The sequence below is a fragment of the Notamacropus eugenii genome, chromosome 2 (assembly GCF_028372415.1).
Source record: "Notamacropus eugenii isolate mMacEug1 chromosome 2, mMacEug1.pri_v2, whole genome shotgun sequence".
NCBI classification, from domain to species: Eukaryota; Metazoa; Chordata; class Mammalia; order Diprotodontia; family Macropodidae; genus Notamacropus; species Notamacropus eugenii.
Genome location: NC_092873.1, coordinates 126,773,607 through 126,775,633, shown reverse-complemented (window position 1 = coordinate 126,775,633; position 2,027 = coordinate 126,773,607).

The window sequence follows — 2,027 nt, the reverse complement described above, 5'->3', positions numbered from 1 at the left end:
TCAGGTCAATTTTCCTTGATCATTTCTTAAGACATAATGAATAAGCTTTTTTTTTTATCGTGGCTTTCAAATAGTCCAATAATTTTTAAATTACCTCTCCTGGAACTATTTTACATGTCAATTGTTTTTCCAATGGGATATTTCACATTATCTTCTATTTTTTTCATTCTTTTTATTTTGTTTTATCATTTCTTGATTTCTCATGAATTCATTAGCTTCCATTTGCTCCATTCTAATTTTCAAGGAATTATTTTCTTCAGTGACCTTTTGGATCTCCTTTTCCATTTGACTAATTCTGCTTTTGAAGGCATTCTTAACATTGGCTTTTTGGACCTCACTTACCATTTGAACTACTCTGTTCTTAAGGTGTTATTTTCTTCACTATTTTTGGGGTCTCCTTTAGAAAGCTATTGCCTTGGTTTTCATGATTTTCTTTCATTGCTCTCACTTCTCTTTCCAATTTTTCCTCTACTTCTCTTATTTGTTTTTCAAAGTTCTTTTTTGAACTCTGCCATTTCCTGTGACCAGTTCATATTGTTCTTGGAGGCTTTGGACGTAAAAGTTTTGAATTTGTTTTCTCCTGAGTGTATGTTTAGATCTTCCTTGTTACCAAAATAAGTTTCTGTAGTCAGAATTTTTTTCCATTGTTTGCTCATTTTCTCAGCCTATTATTTGACTTTTTAACTCTTTATTAAGGGGAGACTCTTCTTCCAGCATGGAGTACAAACTCTAACAAGCTTCAGGGCTTTTGTGTAGTTGTTTTCGAAGGTACTTCTAGGGACCTGTACATTTTTAGTTCTTCCAAGATAGTATGATCTAAGGAGAGATGTTTACACTTCTCCTGGCCTGTGCTTTGGTCCTTCCTGTTTACCTTGCTATGCTTCTCTCCAGTCTTGTATTTTAAAGTCACTCTACTGCCATGGAACTGTGAAGAGGGTCCTCTCTTGAGTGCTGCCACAAGTTCTGCTATGCTAGTGCTCCTTCTCACTCAAGGACTGCCACCCAGGACTATGACCCAGATCCAAGCTTGGGCAAAGCAACAGTCCTGTCTCAGTGCTAGCAAAAAGACCCCTGTAATCTCCTTCTGGCCTTTTGTTTGATCCCGTTACTGTCTGTGAGCTGAGAGCTCTGGAAGCAGTCACTGTTGCTGCTGCCTCTGCCACTGCTGATTTAGTCACTCCCAAGGCCTGCTCCTGGTGTGCTGGGCCTGGGTCTGTGCTGGCATCATCTGCACTGTTTTGCACTCCTCTCTCACCCAGCTCACACAGACCTTTCCTGCTGTCCTTCTAAGTTATTTTTGGTTTCTGTGGGCTAAGAAGTCTGGAAACTGCCACTGCTGCCAGAGATCCAGCCACCCTGAGGTCTGCTCTTGGTTTGCTGAGACCCAGACTGCATTGGTGCAGCATGCTCTGGATTGTTTTCCTCAACAGATCTTTCCTGTTGACCTTCCATGTTGTCTTGGGCTGGAATTTTGTTTCACTCTGTGTAATAGCAATTTAAATGAAAAGATCTTTCTCATTCATTAATAGACCCATGTGACCTGCTTAAATCACCTGGAAGCCTAAGTCATGTGGTAGGAGGAGCTTGTTGAACAGGTGAAACAAGAAGAGTGGAGTAAAACTGGGAGGAAGTGAGTGAGCATGTTCAGGGCAGAGGAAAGAAGACACAGGAAGGCACAACAAGGATCAGGCTTGTGAGTGTTTGCTTGTGAGAAGGCCCCAGAAGAGCAGGGGAGGCTTGGGAATGACTTTGACCAAGTTTATTAACTTCTTGGCTACCATGACAGATATAACTTTCTGGTTCTGAGATTTGGTTTTCTGGTGTCCAAATAAATGTTTTTCTTCTCTCTTCTATATGGATAGTCTTTTATACTTTGTGATTGAAATCTACACCTGTATATTCATAGTCACCACCAGTGCTGTGAATATTACCTTGGCTTTATATATGGCATCATAAACAGGATTGCAGGGTATAAAAATCTCTATTTAGAGGCAGAAAAAATTTAGAGGAAGAAATTAATTTCCCAT